At 38.1% G+C, this 11,629-nt stretch overlaps 1 long non-coding RNA gene across 1 annotated transcript; it reads right to left on the bottom strand.

The window, feature by feature from the left end:
- Positions 1-2,326: 2,326 nt before the first annotated feature.
- On the bottom strand, positions 2,327-3,793 carry LOC131299058 (uncharacterized). Its single transcript, XR_009190604.1, has 3 exons — positions 3,599-3,793; positions 3,128-3,181; positions 2,327-2,505 (listed from the first exon to the last, which is right to left on the bottom strand). It is a non-coding gene; the product is annotated as an uncharacterized LOC131299058 (long non-coding RNA).
- Between the last annotated feature and the right edge of the window lie 7,836 nt (positions 3,794-11,629).

Below are 11,629 nucleotides of genomic sequence, written 5' to 3'. Positions count from 1 at the left end.
TTTGAACTGAAATATCTACCTTAGTTCACAAGCCGCCTCTCTACCTCTCTGTCTCTCGCTCACTCTCTCTCTTCTCCTTCATATTAGCAGAGAGCATCCAAGTCATTACAATAAGTGAGATAAGCTAAAGATAAATTACTTTTGGCCCCATTTAATTACACTTGGCTGCTACGAATTACTCTTGGCCGCATCGAATTGCACTTGGCATCATCGAATTACTCTCTTGGCCACATCGAATTGCACTTGGCTGCGTCGAATTGCTCTTGGCCGTGCCAAATTGCACTTGGCCGCTTTTAATTGCACTTGGCCGTATTGAATTTCACTTGACCGCTTTTAATTGCTTCTAGATGCGTCGAATTGCCCTTGGCCGCATCAAATTGCGGCCAAGTGCAATTCGTAGAGGCTAAATGCAATTCAAAGCGGCCAAGAACAATTACACACGGCCAAGAGCAATTCGAAGCGGCCAAGTGTAATTCGAAACGGCCAAGTGCAATTCAATGCGGCCAAGAGCAATTCATAGCGGCCAATTGCAATTCGATGCGGCCAAGTGCAATTCGATATGGCCAAGAGAGTAATTCGATGCGGCCAAGTGCAATTCGATGCGGCCAAAATTAATTTATCTTTAGCTTATATCACTTGTTGTAATGACTTGGATGCCCTCAACCTTAAATCTCCCTCTAATTTAGATAGTTCAATCAGCTCTATATATAAAACGGTTGCTGTCCAGTAATCATAGAGTGGTTTTGCAACTGCATATGGTGTCGGCATCGGTCATTGAAGCAGATATTACCAAAGAAAACAATTGTTATCCTGTGTGGTAGATCCCTGCACAGCACATTTTCACCAGAAAAGTAGCAAATAAATCGCATCCAACTGAGTCGTATGTTATATAAAACTGGAGGACTTTGCATCATAACAGCACATTTTTGCACTTGCCTGACTGTTTTTCCTTTTTTTACATATGTTTTTTCCTTTTTGCACATGGGTTTTTGCAAAAACTTGTGCCAATTGCGGGACTGCAACTTTTCTTAGTCTCTTCACTGTTAGCATTGGTTATTTAGTCTATTGTGCCATGGACGGCTTCTGGTTTATTTTTGGGCGCATTATTGATAGATAGGTCAACGTACGTAGCAGCAAGGATGGTGCATCGCCTATTTCTCATTCTTGGCCGGGGGCCAAAACGATGCGAGATGTGCTTAACGAGCAACTAGAAGCCCCATGACATGAAAACAAGTTAAAATGAGGCTCTTTTTAACTATGTCAAAAGACTCAGAGCATTGAACATTGAAAATCAACTGGAAAAGGCAACTGGGATCAAATCTGGAGCTCATTTACATATCCATTGGGATAAAACTTAGCATACTGTTGAAATGGTCACTTCTTCTGATATATAAATAATTTTGAATCAAAACCATTTGGGTTAGAACGTAAATTCAACAAGCTTTTTTAACGGTTCAAACCACTTGTAAAACGGAGTTCGGGAGTGTCCGAAGCAAGCCCGCAAAAATTAACTTGTTCTACAGCTTTGATGTGCCCCAAGCGCATGTCTGTGCTCCTCGGGCGCAGTTTTCAAAATTGCCAAACAAGCCAAACTTCGCTCTCATGTTATTCATATTACGCGGCCAAGAGTAAAAGAGTGCAGCCAAGAGTAAAAGTGCGCGGCTATTGTTTAGAGTAGAAGTGTGGTTCCGTTTCACGCTTTCCAATCCTAAGGTATCCAACTAAACAGGAGGTAGCCTTAATGGTATTCCTATCGGATGCTAGGATCGTTTTATCCACGTCTTGGTTCTAGGGGCCTTTCTCTAGTTATTCTTTTCTAGGTCTCTCGTCTGCACTTAATGTTGTATATAAATCTATCGAGATTCTATGTCGAGTACTTTACCATATGCTTTTTCTTTCTCAGCTGCATTGTTTTCGTTTTGTCGTTCTGCCATTTAGGATAGTTAGATGATAGTGTAAATTATGGGTTGCTAACATCAGCTGATATTGTCCTTCCAATTGCAGGCAGTTAAACAAATTTGAAATGACAAGATTCGATGATGATCAAGTTTCTCAAATAAGAAGAGGGATTCTAGTTGCTAAGGATAGTTTGTTCGCCACAAGCCACACTCTATAATACTAGTAAACGTGTTCGTGATCCACGCATCTTCTTCTCACACGAATACGCGGGGCATCCAATGAAACTTGCATAGAAATTTTTGATCATCTAATCAGGGCAGCAGAAAAACACTATAATTGTCACGGCCCAAAACCTACCTTGGAAGTCGTGACCGGCCAAGGGGGTGTTAAGCCACCGAAGGCCTGCTCATAGTCTAGTTTAGGGATTTCTCACATCAATGTCATTTTAAACCATATAAGCAAGGTATGCGGAAGCGTAGAATAAATAACATAATCCCAGAGCTTCTAAGTGTACAAGTATAATAATTACAAACCATTAGGCTACACACAATTCTCCACGGTTATTCTAGCACCCCATTCAGCCCACAACTTGCTATCTACCTTAACCTGAAAAATTAGAAAAGGTTTTCATAAGCCGAAGTTCGGGTGAGAAACGTATACCAAAGTTACAAGTTTGACCAAGGAAATACCCCACATTATAAAACAGTTTAAAGTAACAATCCAAATATTTCATTGAACATCAAGTACATGCATTTTAGCCCGTAAGCTCATTTCTTTGGTCCAAAGACCTTTTCATTTCATTTTTCTTTCAACTTTTGCACTTTTGAGCGATAATAGCATTCAACGGTATTTTTGCCAGTCGGTTGGGGAGCGACCCCATTGAAGAGTGGTAAGATATCATTACCCGGTGATGCCTGGCTGCATCTCCTACCTTATTACTTCCCGCCACTAGTATCTTTACTCGGCCCCTAGCACTCGGGACATCGTTCGAATGAATCATATTATCACGAGCATGTACTCGCAACCAGTAAAATTCAAGTTTCCAAAACATATTGCCATGGTCTAATTTAACTTAAACTCAAAAGATTTATAAACCAGTCATCGCATGCATTAACATCAATTAAACCAAGTAGGAAGTTCAAATTCCATATTTTCCAGCAAAATCAAGCAATGGCATCTCATTCCAAATTTTCAGAAAATACATGTAACTAAGGTATGCGCAACTCACCAAAAAGTAGCGTCTAGCTCATCACGCATGCAAACTACTCCATTGAATTGATACCTAAGTAGAAGTGCACTGATTATCACTAACCCGAAAATATGGCTAAGTAATTAGTCTAAATTAGGACACCCCTGTAGGACCAATAACAAATAGTTATCAAATCTCCCACAAAAATCCAAGTCTAAACCTTTTCCACGGATTGAAATTCTAAAAGGACCATAATGAAATAGTTATCTATTTAATACTTTATGAAAAAAAACGTCAAAAATAGTTTCTACGTACTCCTGTGAGTTCGTCCGAAAATTCTGAAATATTTAGGGATAAATTGAGGGAATGGGACCTAGAACTCAACAACCAATTTGATCCTTTGTCAAAAATAAGTATCCTCTGAGATTATAAATTGGGTTTCATGGTGAAGGGCTCAAAAATTAGGAGTAGAGATCAAGAACAATGAAGGATAGGAGGATTCAAATTTACCGGTTAAGTTTCCTTGACTTCCGAAAAGATATTGATGTTGAACGGTGATGGCCATGGCTGGACCAGACCTTAAAGGAGAAAAATGGCTGCCGCCTGCTCCTTTGCGCGCTCTCTCTCTCTCTCTCTCTCTCTCTCTCTCTCTCTCTCTCTGTAAACGGTGGAAGAAAACAGAGGTGGTTGATATCCTAATTACTAACTAAGAGTAATTAACTCATATAATATATCCTTATACAATAATATATATATATATATATACACTTCGGTGGATTCATAAGTTGAGTCAGCACCCAATTCACCCATGCGTGCCACATGCCACCACAAAGCACCGCGTTGCGCCACGTGGCTCTTCGCGCCCGATCGTCACTATTCTGGTCCGTTCGCGTACAAATTTCGGTCTCCAAAAATTCTCATAATTTCAACATAAACAAATAAAAATATGAGGATCATCGTAGCGTTGTTCAATTTTCAAGGAAAAATCCTAACATAGAATAACTCGTACCATGTATCAGATGTAACTCACTTGTCCCTTAGTATTTACAAAATTAAGTCAAAATTCACACATTCATTTGGATCACGATACACTTCGCGTAGCCTAACTTACTATTAGAATTAAATTAGAGTGTCGAGTTCCTATTCGGATCACGTGACTAGAATTTTAAAATTCAGGATTTTACAATAATTCAAAGTAGAAGTATTCGCTTCGAACAAAGAAGGATTGTTTTTTTTTCCATAATAAATACACATGAAGTTAACTGCTTGGAATTTTTCGCTCAATGCTTGAGTTTTAAGTTTCCATAGTCTGTTGGGGAGAGTTAAACATTTGCTTTAACACTCATATCACGTGGTAATATCTTAGCTTCGGAGTTGAAATAGATGCATTGGAATTTCCTACAAATAGCTATGCAATGTTGAGACGTCTGCAATGAAGAAAACTGCTTGTGACGTAATAGGGTGTCTTTTTTTTTTTTATATCATTTGTTTATCATAATCTACTTTATCCTAGGAGACTTGGGGAGTGGAATTGGTACTTACGGTAATCGTGCATGCCCATGTGCATTGGATTATAAGAGAGGCACCAACTGTACTCCACTCCACTTGCAATAGGGGTGTCATCTTATTTTTCTTCTCCTTAATTAAAAACCAAGTCTTTTAACGTACGTATAAACAAGCCAAGGTTTGAACATGTTTTGAAACTCATTTTGAGTCATGCTTGAGTTAATTAAATTCGACTTTGATTCAATTTAATTGTAAGTACCTTAAGACTAACCCCATTGTTAGCTCAAAGGTTTCTATGGAATACCTAATTGATTTTGATGATAACAAAACATATTTTATTGGAATTGAAATATAATTAATATTGTAATATTTGGTACTCATTAGAATTAATATTTATTTTATAGGATTTGGTTGAAGTACGCATGCGAACATTCTACACCAAATCCCTATGTATCTCCAATGGTCAAGATTGAAATCAAAAGGAGGTAGATTAAGGACAAATCTTCTCCTAATTTTCGATTGGCTATAAAGACCCATATGGAAAGCAAATATTAATCAAGGAGGACAATTTGAATTAATATTACTCGGAGCTTTATATTATTTCGGCAAATTGAAGGCTTGATTGTAGTTGATGTTGCTCAAGATAGAAGATGCAAACGTCTGGAAAGGAAAAGGATTGGAGCTCAATCTTTCCAACGGCTAGTGGAGCTTCCGCATGTCAGAAGTCTTATTCCCCAAGAATAAATACAGTAGAAGAATGAAGACAATACAACACATCTCTGGAGAAAAAATTCAGTGAGCTTTTCAATTGCGAATCTCTCTATCAAACCCTACGCTTACATCTTGAATATCTACACTAGCTTGAGTGTTGTTTCTTGAAGTTTATTGTAAAAAAGGATTGTACACCCTTATTCATACTATTGTGAGTGATTACTTTTTGTGAGTGATTTTGGAGAGAAAATCACTTGAAGTTAGGTGTTACTAGCACCGGAGTCAAAACTAGTATAAGGATAGCATAGCAGGCAACCAATCCGGGGCCGGGTGGAGTCTTCAGTTCTTTGTGTGTGAGAGAGAGAGAGGGACTTGTTCTTCAATATATGCAAGAATCTGGGTAAATCACTGAACTAAATATCCAAAGCATGTCGTGTGTGTGGGACATGGATACACAAGGCCAATAGACATTTCGGTGCTTCTCAGGTTAGAATGTAGATGCATAGATTGTGCTCAACTTTGCATCCATGAAGTGATATCTAGACATAAACAATTATAATATCATCCCCCCAAAGTAGGATTTATGACCGAGGAGGTTCATAACATGGTATCATGGAATATAAGACTTACTAAACTTTTGAATGTTCCAGTAGGTGGAGCTCAATTCCTTTTTTCAGTTTTAACTACATATATATATATATATATATATATATAGAGAGAGAGAGAGAGAGAGAGAGAGAGAGAGAGAGAGAGAGAGCCTAGTTTCAATTGAGAGGTCACAAATAAGATCGAGAGGGGCCCAAAAAAAGGCCCCAAACCAAGAACGGAGACGAAAGCCATTCAATTCACTCCGCATCCTCTTAAAAAAAGAAAGCTCGCCATCGATCCTAGGAATAGAAAAAGGAATGACCTCTACTACTAATAGTAAAAAGAAGTATACGAGTTGAGAAGAAATTAATGTCTGAAAGTGAACTACTGCCATAGCCCACGTTGCATCATCGGCTTGTTTTGATTGTGAACTGATACAGGGAGGAGTTGACGGTGTAAGTCATTGTTCATATAGTCAAGTCATATCTTCATATTGCCACGTAAGTACATAATAAATTTATTATTTTCTCCTCTCTTTTTGTGACTGCTATTGTTGGATTAGTGACTAGATTATGGTTCATGTATTTGATTCAAGAGAGTGGAATTTCTTGCAAAACTTCCAATCATTTTCTGCATCTCTTGGTAGGAATTGGTGATTTTTTTTTTCCTTTGGTTTCTGTATATGAATCAATCGAGATTCTATGTTGGCTACTTTACCATATGCCTTTTTTTTTTTTTTCTTAGCTGCGTTGTTTTCATTTTGGCATTCTGCCATTTTAAGATGGTTAGATGGTAGTGTAAATCATGGGTTGCTAACATCAACTGATTCTTTCCAATTGCAGGCAATTAAACATATTTGAAATGACAAGAGTCAATGATGATCAAGTTTCTCAAATAAGAAGAGGGATTGTAAGTTGCTAAGGATGGTTTGTTTGTCTTGAATTGAAGGATTTGCAATTTATCCGAGTAAACATGTTTTTCTGGTGGATTTTTAGTTTTTAATTGAGTGATTTTTTTGCGACTACCTGTATTTGACACTCCAGATATGCATTTTTGGATTCTATGGTTAACTAGCACAGATTATGGGCACTCGGCTCTCTAATTAGTTGTACATAAACTTGTTGAACATGTTGGTTTGTACAAGTTGTGACATGGTTTTAAGAAGCATACGTAGTTTAAGGATATGTAGAAAAGGAATGATCATCTGGTTTCTTATGAGTTGTGATGCCCTTACTTTCGTTGAAGGAAAAAAATAAGGTTGCACACAAAATTTTAGGTTAGGACAATTAATCCAAGCATGATAATTCTACAAGATGGGGGTAGTATATTATCTAAGTGTAGACACTCCAATCCGGACCTTAGAGGATCTTTGAACGCCCCGATGATGAAATAAAGGAAACGGTACCTCGGTGAGCTTGAATAAAGGACTACCTAAACCCCCCCCCCCCCCCCCCCCGATCCAAAAACCCAAATAAGCCCAAAAGCCCTGGACTGAACCTAGAATACCACGCAGGACACCCTTACACCGCGCGGCATAATAAAACTTATTACGCCGTACGAGGTCATGAGGTTAGCCGCACGGCGTTTCGGGTAAAATTTTGGCTGGTTCAGAAAGCTGTCGGCCATGCTCACTTGAGCCACAGCTACTAAAGTGGCTTAGCTGAAAAAGCACTTCTGACCCGCCTAGAAAATACCTCCACCATTTGAATTCAAAATCCTTGGCTCTTGCCTATAAATACACCCCTCCACTCAAGGGAAAGGGCCTGGCTTCACAACCTTTCTCTCTCTTCTTGCCTTTACACTCACTTTTTATTTCCAAGTCTTGAGAATGTTATTCCTAAAAGACATTCTCTAAGCACTTTACTCCATTTTCTCCTCACCATTAAAGTTAGCCTTTTACTAACTTTGAGACCACACCCACCAAAAGACCAACCACGACTCACACTCATACCTATCTTTTCTCACCCAACCTCATCTACCCACATTATTCATCATCGGCTAACACCGTCCACCCCATTCAAGCTCAAGATCAAAGGTAAAAACCAAATTTCCTTGGGTTAGGCTCTGTCTTGACCCTGAGGGGGGACTTTTCTGCCGTCAGGCCTAACCCCTTTTGGTTAAACTTTGACTTAAAAATCATTTCTAGAAAACAAAATAGCCACTGTGCTGAAGGCACCACGCCGCGAGCGTTTCGATGCATCGCGTGGCGTAGTGTGTTCAGGCGCACGGTCCTTCATCAGCTACTCTTTTCTTGTTCAAATTGTTTGAATCATAGCTATCCTTCGTAAGACCTGTTTTTGTTGTTGAGATATCGGTTATTAGTACTTTCAGAATGAGACCTTATCTACAAGCCATGTTTCATTTTATAAACAAGGTTTTCTTGACCTTCTCAAGCGATTAAGCATATCAAGAGTTGTTTTACGTCCATGGCTTGAAGAAATGGTACTGTCCTGAGATGATCCAGTGATTGTGCCTCTTCGATGTCTCTTAAAAATGTTGCACGTGATATTCTGAACACTGATAATAGTCTGATAATAGAATGGGTACCCCGCACGGTGTATCGTAAAGCCGTGTGCAACATTATAGTATGGCGTGTAAGAGATCGCTGTAACCCAAACAATTTGTTGAGTAGATCCTCTTTTCTTCTCTTTACTGCATCATCTTTACCATTTCTGTACAGACAGCACCACATGCACATCAACGTGATATATTTCTCATGTCCCTCCTCCTTTACTTGTTTATTAAAGAGTTTCATTTTTCAAGAGATGTATGAAATTTTCTCCTTTGAAAGTGTTTAGTAGAGACCGGTTTGCACCGGGCGAACGGGGTGTTTTTTTTTTTAATAAAACCTTCTCCGTTCATAACATGGCTCCCGAACCCAAAGTCTCGACGTTTTTGCTAGATCAAAAGCCTTTTTTCAAACGAGTTCTCGGTTTCTCGGATTATCCATCTCAAAAATTCAAGTGGCGACTCTTCGAGCGCACGCCGGGCGGGAAGCCCACACTAGCCAATCTTTAGTGGCTTCTTCCCACCTCCTTTATCACCAAGCGATCATTTAAGATTTAAGGTTCTTAGCTGGTGATCTAGGTGGTTTCCCTCTCCACGACGGCGTTTATTCCCCCATCGTTTCACTAACTATCATTAAATGTACTTAGATACGGATTGTGTCGTACTCTTTGTATAGGATACAAGATTTCTCGAAATTTCATTTCAGAATTAAATTCCAAAAAAAATAAATTCAGATTGATCTTAGGAATTTCACTGTTTAATTCCTCCTTTTTCTTGCAAATGGTTCTTGCTTTTGTTGATATTGCTCATCCAGTCACTCACTCTTAGCATTTGAAATTTTCAACAAGCCGTGTAACGGTTCAAACCACCTGTAAAACGGAGTTTGGGAGTGTCCGGGGTAATCCCGCAAAGATTGACATGTTCTACAGCTTTGATGCGCCTCAGGCGCATGTCTGAGCGCCCCAAGCGCAGTCCTCAAAATTGCCGAACAAGACAAACTTCGCGCGCATGCTACGGACACTCCCGAAATCTGATTTGCGTGTGGTTAAGAACCATTAAAAAGCTTATTCTATCGAGGGAAAATTTCAAAATAGCACCTGACCTTTTAATATTGTCAAAAAAAACACCTGACCTAGTTAAAAACCCATCAATTTTCCACTCGCCTTTAACTTTCCATCCAAAAACAAACAGAAATACTAAAATGGCCTACATCTGGCCATTTGGAGGGAAACCAATATACATTTTGGGAGAAAAACACATTACTCCTCATACCACTTAACTTTTTCTATAACTTTTAATTTTGTTCTTATTCAAATTTTTTTCATGTTTCTTAGTTTTGCGCCTCACTTTGTTTTGTTTTCTGATTCGTCTATATTTACCCAAATATTTTGGAAAATAATTATTATTTTTTACTTAAAGTGGTTTTTTTCTAAAATATTTGGGTAAAAATAAAAAATATATATATTTTTCCGATTCGTCTTGTCGAGACGAATCACTAAGTTACAAAAGGTTGGCGCAAAACTAACAAACGCAAAAAAAAAAAAAAACTAAACTAAAAGTTATAGAAAAAGTAAAAATAGTTGTTATTGGAACTCCATGGCCCCACAAGTGGGTTTTGGCTGGAGAAATCAGTAGAGCAATATTTTTTTCCCCCAAAAAGTATATTAGTTTTCCTCCAAATGGCCAGGTGTAGGCCATTTCAGCATTTCCGTCTGTTTTTGGATGAAAAGTTAACAGCGGGTTAAAAATTGATGAGTTTTTAAATAGGTCAGGTGTTTTTTTGATAATATTAAAAAGTCAGGTGCCTATACGTAATTTGTGTGAAAGGTCAGGTGTTATTTTGAAATTTTCCCTTGTATCTACTTTCTAATCAAAGTGGTTATGGTCCAAATTTGTTTGTAATTCAAACGACATGACCAAAATTGTTTGTAAATGTTTAAGCCTTGTTTTGAACGAATCTCGATGATGAATGCTATGTTTGGTTTGGTTTTTGAAAAATAGTAGGGGTAATAAATGGAGAGAGATAGAGAGAGAAATGTTGAGAGTATGGGGATCTAGGGAGTATTTTTTGAAAAATTCTTTTTGAACTGTGAAGAGAACAAAGTAGAAATGACTTTCCGTACGCTTCCATGAAATGTGGATGGTCTATAAACTCTGTGGAACATTTAAGCAATGAAGAAGAACTTAAGAATAAGGGATTTTAGCATTGAATGAAACTTAAAATGTGTTTTTGGCTTAGTGGCTCCAACGATTTCTATAGTGGTATGCTTTCTACCCATTTTTCATGAACGAAATCTAAATATTTTTATAGTCGGATTCCATCATCTTTTAATACTATTAAAACCCTATTTCTCTATATAAAATAGGTCTTGATCCGATTTAAAATAAGAGAGATGCGAGTGTTTTACCAAAGTGAATTGTTTTTTAATCCACTGAGGGTAAAATGGTCACTTCTTCTGATGTATAAATAATCATGAATCAAAACCACTTTGGTTAGAAAGTAAATTCAACAAACTTTGTAACGGTACAAACTACCCATAAAACGGAGTTCGAGAGTGTCCGGGACAAGTTGGCCAATACTGACTTGTTCTACTATTTTGATGCGCCTCAGCGCATGTCTTTGCGCCCCAGGCACAATTCTCAAAATTGCCGAACAAGCCAAACTTCGCACGCATGCTAAGGACACTCCTGTAATCCGTTTTGCGCGTGGTTAGAATTGTTAAAAAGCTTGTTAAATCTACTTTCTAATCGAAGTGGTTTTGGTTCAAAAAATTTTGTAATTCAAAAGACATGACCATTTTACATCAATTGGATAAAAAGCTCGTATTCCCCTCATTCTAAATCGGATCAAGACCAATTCTATGTTGATGAATATAATTTTCAAAGTCCTAATGTATGATGGAAAAAAATAATGAAAAGAATAAAGTTTCATTTATGAAAAGTTAGTCGAAAACAGATTTAAAAGATGATCGGAGCCACTACAAAAGCAAACCGATTTAAAGAAACTTCCTAAAGAGCTTTCAAACTACGAAAGATGTACATGAAGTTTGGAATTAGGCTTTCTATTCTATTTCTCTGGAGTATGTCACACCTCACATTCACAAGGAAGAAAAAAAATAGAATATATGCTAGGATGTCAACTTGTTTCTAACTTAAGTCGAACTGCGTAGTATAGTACTAGTCCGGAAGCACCGTCGCGTGCAATGTTCTGAATACCGTACCGGTCAG

This window comes from Rhododendron vialii, chromosome 8a, assembly GCF_030253575.1.
Source record: "Rhododendron vialii isolate Sample 1 chromosome 8a, ASM3025357v1".
Lineage (NCBI taxonomy): Eukaryota > Viridiplantae > Streptophyta > Magnoliopsida > Ericales > Ericaceae > Rhododendron > Rhododendron vialii.
Note: the sequence above shows the minus strand (reverse complement) of the source record. Positions and strands in the feature narration are given on the sequence as shown.